We start from the raw sequence: 13,062 nt of genomic DNA, 5'->3' as shown, positions 1-13,062 counted from the left end.
CTTCAACATTCTCTAGTTGATAGATTACTAAACTATTAGAAATAGATAATACTGAGAGGGGGGGTGAATTAGTATTCTACAAACTTTTGCCTACAACTAAATATTGTTAATTACTTTATAACTTGCATATGAAAGTAAACCAACAATGTTGAATAGTAAATATAACCATACACATAGAGAACTCATAACACCATTATTTGTTAACTAGGGAAACCCTAGCCAAGGGAAAACCCCAGTGGCGATGATACCCACTAGATGATTCACTAAACAATAGGATCTTGTTAAGGATATTAACCCTATTAGGAGTCTATGAAGTACATATAGTGTCTCAAGTCCTTGTTAGAGGATTAGGGCTTGTTAGAAGCCTTAACCCTATTAGGAGTTGCTAAAACCCTATTATGATTTGGTAGATCAATTTTAATGTATGCAAGAAGAGCCCATTGCCCTAACATGCAATTATGCAATTTAGTTCCTTCACAAAATAGATATACATATAATACTTGTTTATTGTTGTAACTCACACTTTCTCTGATCTTATATCAGATTTCACATCACATAAAGTTCATATATAGTTCTCATAATATTTCACATGTCACATCTAGTCATGCAATTTCTACAATATTTGTGCATCACACACACTCACTACGTAGCTCACACTTTATCTGTGTAACATAAGATCTTTACTTATATCTTGTGCATTCACAAATTGTTGCTCAGTTGGATTCCATGTCTTTACACACTTGAAATAATATAAAATAATATCCACATAGTTGGCTTAATAAGACTTAGTAATTATTTTGAAACCAAAATAATTTCTAAAGTTGTAAAGCTCTGCTTTTTGTCATGCTTTGTTCTATACTATTAAATACCAGCATAGTTGAACTCATTGTAACTTGTGTCATACTAATCATACACACATGTGCACTCATCATGAAGGTGTCACAAATCTTTCCTCAAGTCTACATAAGCTAACTCTCTATGCATCGTCTGTACTGTTAAGATATGTTCACTGTACTGCTGCAAACTGTCTAATACTTAGACAATTTTTTGTTTTGAATGCATAAATGAAATGTTGATTATATGTTGCCATAAATGACAACCATCAAGACATATAACTAACCATATTTCAAACAATCTCCCCCTTTGAAATTGATGGCAACATTTGGAAAATTTGGCTAAGTCCCAAAATGATGTCATACATAACAAAAACAAATTAAAACTACACAAAAATTGCCTTTAAAATATAACAATTTTATTCATATTTTGATGGATCATTACATTCCTTATCACTCCTTTACATTGATACATACATAATCTTCCCTTACATGTACATTTACATCCATCTAATTTTTTTCTACATAGTAACGCAATACTCCCTCTTTAACATCAATGGAAAAGGTGTCAAGAACTGTATCAAAAAAACTTATTTCCTATTGTTGATTAGCTCATCATTCTAGATATGCAATCTGCAAAATCAATCTTAAGTCTATCAAAGTCCTTCTTCTAATTGCCTTTGACTATATTTGATATTTAATGAGTGCATAAGATGCCACCAACTACACTCAAGTCAGTATAGGCAAATTTGTCATAGGAATTCTTTGTTGAAAGACATTCCTCCAATTGCCTCTACAAAATTACAACCTTGGGTACCAGATATTCATTGAAAATAGAGAATCTTCTTATGACCTTATCCTTATCAAATTCAATGCTTCTGACAACATTGTGTATCTTCTCAATCTCATTCTTAGAATCTTCAATTTTGATCTTTGGTTGCTACAATCTTGTAGTGAGTGACTGAAGCTCACTCATATGGCCTTTGATATTTGTATCAAAATCAAATAAGTGTAATACATTGTGCATTTTCCATGCAACTTCTTACCTTCATCAATACATTTTATGAGTTCCTCAATGTTTTCATCAAGTGCCTTCAAATAATTGCACACATTGGTGCACACTGTGTTGAATAGGGTTGCATCATGATTACTTTGTGCTTGCACTGCTACTACTTCAATTAAGGTTGTGAGTTCCCCATCAAAGGTCTTCACCAACTCTATTTCCTTGGCTTGCAAATCTATATTTTCTACAATTGTGGAAACTATCTTCTGCATGCACTCCAAGACTTCAGCAAGGGTCTTCTCCAAAGACCTTATAGATTTATTTTTCTCAAACAATTTGCTCAAATTTCTCTTTAGCTCTTTCTGATCTTCATCATCAGATGGAATAGGTATTGTTTCTGATATTTTGGCTACTAATACTACTAAAGATACAATAGTCTTTATCTTATATTCATCTGCATTCTTATTTTCCTCAACCCCTTTCTTCTTCATCTCCTCTTCTTCTATTTTTTTCTTTTCCTCTTCTTCTTTCTTCTTTTTTTCTTCTTTTTACTTCTTCTCTTCTTCTTATTTCTTTCTTTTCTCCTCTTCTTCTTTCTTTCTTTTTTACTCTTCTTCTTTCTACTTTGTCTCCTTTTCTTCTTTCTAATTCTTCTCATGTTCTTCTTTTTTCTTCTTCTCCTATTCTTCTTTCCTCTTCTTTTCTTCTTCTTCTTTTCTTTTTTTTTCTTCATGTTCCTTTCTCTTCTTTTCTTTTTCTTCCTTCTTCTTTTTCTCTTCCTTGTCATCATCAAAACTAGTATAGGCAGTGATATTGCCAACAATATTTGCCCCATATGCTGCAAATGGATTCTCCTTTTGTATCCATAGTTATGTGTGTACTATCCACTTGCATGGATTTAGTACCCATAACAATGTGACGTGGAGATAGTGTTTGTTGTGTCCCTTCACTAGAAGATGTATCTGCTTGTATATATATTGGACTATCAGCCTTTGCTTGCACACTCTCCTTAGGTACTGAGGACATATATTTCACTATAGCCTCCTATGTTTCTTGCCTTATCTCCTTATAATTAATTCCCATAAGAAGAATCGCTCTTCTTTTGTTCCTTAGCAAGGGCTCAATACCCTTCAAAATTTTATCAAATTTCTCTTTTGATCCAACATCACATAACTTGTTTGTGGATGTGATCCTCATATTCCAATCTTCTTCTACTACTCTTCTCTTCCTATTGATCAACCTATTGTATAGGTCTTCAAGATTTTATTCTTAATGTTATCAAATCTCTTATTTCTCATAATCATGTTTCTTATTACAGCATTCTCTAATTGTCTCCTATCCATACTACTATACATGTTATAAAATGTATTCAATTGAACAAAATTGTCATCATTTATGATCTACATGTTCAAACTCTCTACCTTTGGCTTCCATGCCTTCATTCCTATGGCTATCTTGGCTTCCTGTGCATCTTACTCAATAGATTTATCTTCATCACCATCATCTGAGCTTTTAGAACTACTCACTTGCATAGTTTTTCTCCTTTTGTTAGGCCCACTGTTGGTCTGTTTTACTCTTTTCTTTGCTTGAGGTGTAGGTTCCTGCTTAACCTTCACCAATCTCCCTGACTCCCACCTTTGACTACCTTCTTGCTTTCTCATAGCTTTCTCTTATAGGTTTCACTTGCACAACTGCTACATATGGTGCAATGGGAGCTTGTGCACATGGTTGTGCCACCATTACTCCTTTTGAAGGTCCTATCATTGTAATAGGTGTTACTGCTAGCACTTATGTCTATCCACTAGCCTTCATCTCTAGTGAAATTCCTTTCAACTCATCAAATTCATGTCTTGACATACCAAATTCCATGAGAATGGAATATATCTCTCTCTACTTTCTTCTTGCTCTCTTTGTTGTAGAGCTTAGATTCTACTATCCTTGACCTTTCATCATATGGTCTCCATTTAGGACATTTTGTCTCCTACTTAGACTCAAGTATGATTTGAGCATACCTTTGAATTAGTTATGTGCTCATCTCATAGCCCTTATGCTTAATGAACTTCATTCTAGGTATCACTGCTTCCATGCATGTGTTATCAGTCGCCACCATGAAGCACAAATCATCCTTCTATTTCTACCATAGAGGGAGTTATCCTATACCTTAGTTTCATTTCAAACTAAAATTTCTTCATCATTTTTTCAATATCAATATCTTTGACATTCTTTGGTTTGGATCTATAGCATTGAGTTATCATCTTAATCGTGCACTTGTTGCTATCCCAATTTATCACTACGAGGAACTTCCTTGTAACATAGAAGAAAAAATGAGTCAATAGGGACTCAAATCTAAATACTACACTCTTTATTTATTTTTTATCTTTGTATATTGTCCAATAGTTGCACTCTTACAATGTCACACAAATTTACTTTTCCCCTTTCAATGGCCATCACATATGTTGTATGAAGGAATCCAACTGGTACAGATTTTACCCTTGATCCATGGTTCAACTTGTACCCTAAGATCTTGGTCAATAATTTGACTCCTATATTTTGAATAGGATCAACCCTCATAGTCCTTCCATCAAACTTCATTTTCAAGTTTGTCTCCACTATTTTCCTGACGCTTTTCTCATTAATAGGATTACAACCTTCATTGCTAAATCTTATGACCTTGTGGATTAGGTTATTGTCAATGAAAATATACGCATCACCTAACCAGAACATTGTTAGGATTAACCTCAAATAGAAATAATAGTTACATGCAAATATAACCAATATCATAAAATAATAGATCGCAAAGAAGAGAACACAAGGCACCAAGAGTTTATGAAAATCCCTAACCCTAAGTCTTTTCATACAAGCTTTTTGTCGCTTACAAAATTAGGGCTAGAATAATAGAAAAATAGTAGCTAACACCTTTTACAATATAAGGTTATTTTTGGCTTCATGAAAACCATCGTGGGGGCATTGCCCCTCGATCCAACCTTGTACTATGACAGGCATTGCACCTGGGGCACTACCCCAAGACCTCGCAAGGGTGCTACCCCTTGACCCCATCTTGGTGGAACTGCCCCCAAACCCCCATAGAAATAATATGGGGAGAAAACTACACTGAATAAACCTTTGAGACTAATTAGGCTCCACATCATAATAATCTCCCACTTGGAGACTAATCGGACTCGACAATAATAACCTCCCACTTGGAGACTGATCATAGCACTGCTAAACATGTAGCTCCCACTGGAATATAAAACCACCTTGAACTTTGTTGTGCTTTTATTTTTTTTATTTGAGAAGACCAACCAAAGTTGAAAAGGAGTTTAGCTTCTCCCTTGTTACTACATTGGTATACATATCTATTAGATTATCATCTATATGTATCTTCTCGAACTTTAATTGTCCATCATCCAAAAATGACCAAATGAAATGGTACCGTAACTATATGTGTTTTCTCTTTGAATGTAGAGTTGAATTCTTTGTAAGATGAATGGAACTCTGGCTATCTATGAAAAAATAATTATCCCTCTAAGGGTGACCCAATTCTTCCAGGAAGAACTGAAGACATATCATCTCCTTGGTTACCTCTGTAGTGGCAACATACTATGCCTCTGTATTGGATAAAGCGTTAACCTTCTGTAATCAAGAAACCCAGCTCACAGTTGCCCCACCAACAATAAATACATAACCTATAGTACTCCTCTTGGTATCAATATCCCCTATCAAATATGAGTCAACATATCCCTATAAATCAGTAGTAGAGCCCCCAAAATGTAGAAACTTACTGGATGTTCCTCTCAAATATCTGAGAAACTATTTTACTACATAATGCTCAATTCCTAAATGACTTATTTACCTACTAACAACTCCCACTACATGTGCAATATCTAGCCTTGTACATACCATATCATACATCAAGCTTCCTACAACTAAAGCATAAGGTACCTTAGACATCATGTCCTCCTCTTCCTGTATCTTTGGACACATCTCCTTTGTCAACTTCAAATGACCAAGTAAAGATGTGTTGACAGCTTTAGCATTCTCCATAGAGAAATGTTGCAACACCTTCATAATATAATCAGCCTAAGATAATGTCAATTTCATGTTCTTTCTCTCTTCATACCAAGGATTTGTTTTGTTGTCCCCAATTCTTTCATCGAAAATGAATGTGCTAACTATTCCTTTAACCCCTTAATGTGATCCATGTTAGACCCAGCTACAAGCATATCATCAACATATAAATATAAAATAATGTAGTTTTCATCATCCAACCTCTTAAAAAAACACAATGATTTGAATGACACCTATTCTATCCAAGCTCATGCATAAACCTATCAAATTTCAGATACCTTTGCTAAGGTGCTTGCTTCAAGCCATATGAACTTTTCTTCAATCTACACACTAAGTTCTCCTTACCTTTGACCTCAAATACCTATAGTGGTGCCATATAGATCTCTTCATCCAAATCACCATGAATAAAGGTTGTTTTAACATCAAGCTACTCCAAATGTAAATCTTCAGTAGCTAGGATACTTAAAACAATGCGAATAGAAGTCATTTTAATAACAAGAGAGAATATCTCATCAAAATCAATACTCTTTCTCTATGAAAATCCTTTTACAACTAATCTGACTTTAAATCTTTTCTTACCTCCATCCTCTTCTTTTAACCTATAAACCCATTTATTCTATAAAGCCCTTTTACCTATAGGCAACTTGCATAAATCCCATGTCTTATTTTTTAGCAAAGAGTCCATTTCTTCTTTCATTGCAAACTCCCACTGAATCTTTGTATCCACCTACACAACTTCATCATAACATTTAGGTTCACCAACATCAATAAGTAAAATAGAATACAAGGAAGGAGAAAATATTTCTAGAGGTCTACTTAGCCTTGTTGACCATCTAACACTCACTGGGGTGTGCGATATTTGTTGTTGCGGTTGTTGCAAATCATGAGGAATTGTTGGAACATTAGCTTTTGGAGTATCATCTAGTACTACATAATCATCTTCTTACTTCTAATGTTGCTACAACATATCTTTGTACAACACTTTCTCATTGAATACGACATCCGTGTTTCTTACAATTTTATGATTTTTAGAATTTCAAAGTCTATAACCAAATTTATTAATTCCATATCCAACAAATACACATTTCTTTGACTTAGCTTCCAACTTGGTTATATTTTTAAAATCTATATGAGAAAATGCTTCACAACCAAAGGTTTTAAGAAAAGAATAACTTGCCTTCTTACCATTTCATGCTTCCTCTGAAATACCACAACCCAAAGGAGTAGAGGGACCTCTATTAATCAAATATATAGTAGTATTGACAGCCTCTTCCCACATGTTTGAGGGCAACCTGCATGCAACCTCATGCTTCTTACACACTCCATTATAGTCTTGTTCATGCATTCAGCCACTCCATTTTCTTGTGGAGTCCTTGGAACAATTTTTTGTCTACAAATACCATTAGTGGGGCAATAATCTTCAAATTCATGACTGCAATACTCACCACCATTATCAAATCTGAGACATTTTAATTTCTCACTAGTCTCATTTTCAACCAAGTATTTCCGTTTCTTAAATATTTTAAATACTTCATATCTAAAGAAATAAACCCATACTTTTCTAGTTGCATCACTAATAAATGTAACATAATAATGAAAGCCACTAAGGGAAAATACCTAAGCTAGTTCCCATACACCTATTTGCACAAGCTCTAATTTCTCACTTTTATTTTCCTTCCCAGTTTTCACAAAACTCACTCTATTTTATTTTCCATACACAACTTTCATAGAAATCCATATTAACACATTTTAGATCTGGTAAGACTTTCTTTGAATGAAGTACTTTCATACCTTTCTCACTCATGTGCCCAAGACTATTGTACCACAGTGATGTATTAGAATCTACATCAGTTATTTGTTCTCCCTACTCAACTGCAGCAACTATTCCAGAACATTCATTTTTCTCTAAAACAATCAAAGTAGAAGGGACAATATGACCTATACAAAGATATAAGGTTCCTACTTTCACACCTTTCACTACTACAAGGGAACCTTTTGAAACCTTCCAATTTTTATCATTAAAAGTAACTATACAACCCTCATCACCGAGTTACCCTGCTAAAATTAAATTCCTTCTTAGCCTTGGAACATGTCTTACCTCATGTAGTAGCCAATGATTCCCATTCTGCAACTTAATCTTAACTTTTTCCTTTCCAACATTTTGAAAGGGTTCATTATCCCCCAAATAAACAAGCCCAAAATCCCCTTGGACATAATCAACGAAATAACCTCTATGAGGTGTAGTATGAAATGAAGCACCAGAATCTAAAACCCATGAATCATCACTACTTACTAAAGAAAGAAGAAAAGCATCCTCTTTAGATTTTTTACTTACCACATTTGCCTCCTTATTCCTTTCTGGTTTATCTCCTTCATTGTTCTTTTGAGTCTAACAATCTTTCTTATGCCCTAGTTTACCACAGTACTAGCAATCTCTTAGTCCTCTAGATTGAGACCTCTTCCCCTTTGACTTTCCTCTTGATTTCCCATGATTTCCATAATTATTTCCTCTCTCAATCATTCTACATCTACTTTGTGCATTCTACATCTACTTTGTGCATTCAAAGCACTTTCTGATGTAGATCTACCTAAGGTTTTCCTATGAGTTTCCTTACTCAAAATAACACCGATCACATCATCATATTTTAGGGAATTAGATCCAAAAATAAAATTAATTACAACCATTACCAAGCCATTCCAACTTTAAGGCAAAGAACACAAAATCAAGAAAGCACTAATTTCTTCATCAAAATTAATACCTATAGAAGATAATTGACTAGTAACAATATTAAACTCATTTAAATGATCTACAATAAGTCCACCTTCTGTCATCTTCATATTAAATAAATGCTTCATGAGAAATACCTTATTTGAAGTGGAGGGCTTTTCATATAATTTCACTAGGGTTTCCATCAACTCTTCCATTGTCTTCGCTTTGGTAATGTTAAATGTCAATTATGGTGCCAAGCATAACCAAATGCTTCCAAGTGCCTTTCTATCTAAAATATTTCATTCCTCATTTGTCATAGTTCCCTGGTTTTTAGTTTTTCCTTGCAACACATTCCATAAATCCTTCTGATATAGATAGTCCTCCATTTGCATCTTCCATAACTAAAATTTTGCCCATTAAACTTGTCAACCCTCAACTTACCCTCATCTGCCATTACTCTCACTCAACCATGAGACTCCCCCTCAATCATGAGATCTTCCTACAGAGGATTGCTAAAAAAATAAAAATGACAATGATAGTCTGGCTAAAAGAATGATGACCATTTGGCTCTAACACCACTTGTTAGGATTAACCTCAAATAAAAATAATAGTTACATGCAAATGTAACCACTATTAGAAAATAATACATCACACATAAGAGAACACAAGACACCAAGATTTAAAGTGGTTCACCCAATCCCTAGGCTATGTCCACCAATAGAAAGTCCAATATTATTATTATTATCCAGTTATTACAACCTAATTACAATTTGTAATCCTTTACAACTCAATACCACCGCAAGAACCAATTTTTGCATTGCACATTATGAAAATCCATAACCCTAAACCTTTTTATACAAGTTTTTTTTTGCTTACAAAATTATAACTAGAATAATAAAAAAATAGTAGCCAACACCTTTTACAATATAAGGTCATTTTTGGCTTCGGGGGTGCTACCCTCGAAAACCCCTGCAGGGGTGTTGCCCCTTGACCCCACTAACCCCGTCTTGGGGACACTACCCCCACACCCCCATAGAAATAATATGGGGAGAAAACTATGCTAAATAAACCTCTAAGTCTGATTAGGCTCCACATCACAACAAACATATCATCATGTACTCTACTCAATATAATTTAGGTCCACTCGTGATTTTCAAATTCTATGTAGAATATATACTTCACCAAATTCAAATATTCAAGGTGTTCATACTCAGACTTTGGGGATAATTCATTATTTCACATGAATCCTGAGTCCTTTTAAATCTCCTCATTACTTATACTCTCAATTTTACAATGTATAGAACTCCTTATATCTTCTACAAATAACACATTTTCTAAAACTTGCGAAAATGCACCTATAGGATCATCTAGTAAAGAAATGAATGGATGTTTCTTGAATTCATATCTTGGTCTATCACTAACATCATACACTCTTTGACTAGCCATTCCTTTATAACTATAAATATTTCAAGAACCTGGATTCAATACTCTACAAAATACCTCAAATTCATAATTGTAGGGCTTCTGCAACTTTTATCTTCATAAACTTGCTTTGCACTTCAATTGTTGTCAAATCACTCTTCAATTTGCTCAAGACACTTTGCATGAACAAATGGTACATCAAATCTTTCTCACAATCCTTAAATCATTTCAAAATAGACTGGGCAATAAATGTGTATCTACCACAAACTCAAAATACTATCTCTATTTACTAGTGATCTTGTTCTTACAATTCCTACTTACTGTGATCATATCAAGATTTGAGAACTAAACCATAAATTTCTCTCTATGTCTTCTACCTTCTGTTAACTGTGCAATCTCTAACTCATTCTCTAACATTAGTTCTAACCACTGATGCTCTATTACTTCTATAATAGCTTAATTCAGACAGGTTGAGCCACCAACAATTTGTGACTTCAACTTTCCATCAGGTGCATCAAAGAATTTCTCTTACAATACGATATGTGAACTCTCTGGATTACAAGCCTTCGCAAATGTTTCTTTGAATTCATCAACATGCTCTTTAATTTCCTCTTTCTAATTGTTATTACTTCTATTCTCATTCCCTCTATTATCTTTATTGTCGTTCCTTCTGTGATTAGGATTCCTGTTAAAGTTCCCTCTATCCATTCTACAGAATCTTGTTGTGTGTCCAAAGTTATTGCATAACTAACATCCAAGTGTATTTCTCCTTTGATTGTTTCCATTCTAAATTTTAGGTCTACAATTCCTTGCAATATGTCCAGGATTATTATATTTGTAACAAACAAACTACTTTCTCTCACCATCATGTTTCTCTCCATCATTAGATCTATTGTGAGATCTACCTCTTCTATTACCTATAGGGTTAGTATTCCTAAACATTCTATTATTCCCATTATTACTATCAAACTTAGGTTTCTTACAATCTATTACTTTATGTCCATAACCATGACAATTATAACAATAAAAATTAGTAATAGATTTAAAAGACTTACCTATACAATCTCTCTTCATATGTCCAGCTTCATTGCATATAAAACATCTACCTTTGAATCATGTCTTACCTCTTTGGATGAATCAGCTTGCTTAGGTTCTTTAACTTGCTCTATTATTCTAGGTTTGTCAAATTTCTCTATCAATTTAACTCTCTCAACTTCATCAAACCACTTGAACTTTTCTTTAGGGATTTCTATAATAGGATCTAGTTCTATCTAATGCATGAGCACCTAGGTAGGCTAGTGTGTAACCTAGGGTTCTTTTGTTTTTTATCTTGTAGTGATGCTAGCCTCATCCATAATCTAATAAGAGGTCCTATTTTGTCCTTAGGTGTGCTTAGGAGAGTTGGCAAGACCCAACATGGCCAAATTGCTAGAAATTGGAAAATATTGTCAATTAGGCAACATAGGTCTTGGAATGGGAAGAATGCTAGAATAAGGTTCATATGGCCTTCAAAATGTTATTTGAGTTCATTTCATGCTTCTTACATGTCCACTTGGTTTTTGCAACAAGTTTGGAGGTCTAACTCCAATTTGGACAAAAGTTGTTGAAATATTGTCATGTTATCATGACAACATTTTCTTGCTCAAAGAGAAACTTTTTTCAAATCTGAGTGTGGGGATTCTAACCATTTGGAGTAGTTATTTAATATATGGAGGAACCTATAAAATCAAGAGGACAACCTTTCCCATAAGTTGGTCAAGTTGGAATAGTATTGTACAGACTGTATGCAGCATTTTGGAGTTGCCAGTTATTGATTTTTTAAGGCATTTGAATAAGGATGGATTGAATAGTGTAATTTGAGTGTTGGAGAAGTTCTATATTTTTGTTTTTCATCTATTTTTTTTATTTTTTTGTTCATTTTAATTAGTTTTTAGTGGATTAGGAAATTCTTTTAGATTTGTTAGACTGTTGGTCTGAACAGAGCAATGTTTCAAGAATGGGACCTTAGGGCCATTTCCCACCATTGGTTTCCTCTAGTCTTTTGGGATTTAGAACTAGGGTCTATGTAATCTATGTGACAAGAATCAAGGCCTTAGAAAATGCCAAAAAGCTTCTATAAGGTGATTCCCTAGGCAAGTGAATGCCACTTGGCTAAGGGTCACAAATCAGAAAGTAAGTGATGGAGGGGATTGAGAGTGCAAATACCTCAATCCATGCATGTGGTAAGTAGGGAGGAGGTCTAACCTAGCTCAACTCTAAGGGAGGTGTTTTAGAAAGTTACCTAAGGAGGTTTTTGAAGCCAACAACATCAAACCCTTGAAACCCTTAAATCAAGCCTAAAATAGTGGTTTGACCATATGGACAGGTTGGGGTCTAGAAAGTCACAAAATCTCTATGTAGGTTGAAAATGGTATATGTAATGCTAACTTCTTTGGGGGGTTGTTAAACATATTTTCAAGATATCTTAGTTTCGAGTCACTTGGATGGCTAATTATAGTAGCCCTTGTTACAACATTTTGTCTTTAAAAACCTTGTGGGAAGAAAGTGCCATGAACTTAGTTTGATTTTGAGACTTGGATATTGTAAGGAATCCAAGGAGACCCTTGATGATTGGTTGACACCTTTGGGGTCATAAAACGGGTCTGAGGGCTAGATGCTGAATGGAGCAGACTAGTAAGCAAGGTGTTGGAATTTTGTTGATGCTACCCAACTGAAGGATGAGGATCTCTTGAGTAAGGTCCTAGGAAGCTTAGGGTGTGGAGGATCCCTAGTAGGTCAGGTATATGACCTAAGGAAACCCTAAGAGAAATTGGGGAAGAAGAGCAAGATTGGGTGTTACATCAAAGTGGTATTAGAGCAAGTTAAAGATTTGGGAATAGTTGGTAGATTTTTGCAGCTACTCAACAGTAAGTAGGTGAAAGCAACATGGTGAAAAACATAGAACTAGCCAAGGAAGTAGATGAACAAAGGGAGAAGAAAAAAGTTCTTGAAGAATCCCTAGCAAAGGTGAAGATGCAACTGGATGC

The sequence above is a fragment of the Cupressus sempervirens genome, chromosome 3 (assembly GCF_028749045.1).
Source record: "Cupressus sempervirens isolate cs-2001-9-10 chromosome 3, ASM2874904v1, whole genome shotgun sequence".
In the NCBI taxonomy this organism is placed as follows: domain Eukaryota; kingdom Viridiplantae; phylum Streptophyta; class Pinopsida; order Cupressales; family Cupressaceae; genus Cupressus; species Cupressus sempervirens.
The sequence above is the reverse complement of the archived record's forward strand: the minus strand, read 5'-3'. Positions refer to the sequence as shown.